Source organism: Pteropus vampyrus, unplaced genomic scaffold, assembly GCF_000151845.1.
Source record: "Pteropus vampyrus isolate Shadow unplaced genomic scaffold, Pvam_2.0 Scaffold679, whole genome shotgun sequence".
NCBI lineage: Eukaryota > Metazoa > Chordata > Mammalia > Chiroptera > Pteropodidae > Pteropus > Pteropus vampyrus.
Window position 1 is genome coordinate 83,378 of NW_011889460.1, and position 371 is coordinate 83,748.

The following is a 371-nucleotide window of genomic DNA, read 5'->3' on the forward strand; positions in this document are numbered from 1 at the left end:
CCCACACTCACACCCAGTATGAAAGCTTCCGCCTGAGCTGAAACACAGTGGGGAGATGAACCCAGAGTTGGGGAGGAAGCGTGTGCTCGCTCATGATGTGCTCAGGGTTAACAAGGAGCTCCTGAGAGGATGACTGTGTCCCAGGCCTGTCCCCAGCGTTCATGCTGGAGGTGAAGGACACAAGTCTTTTCTTGTATGAAATGGGAACAGACTATGACAAGGTCCTGCTGTGGAGAACGCATAAGGTTAGTCTCTGAATTGTGTGTTTATGTATTTTATTACCATCTCTATATTATGCTGTTTTAACAACTTTACAAATATTTCTGGATGGGGAGAGATTTCCCCTCATGACGTCACCAGTTCTTAGATAC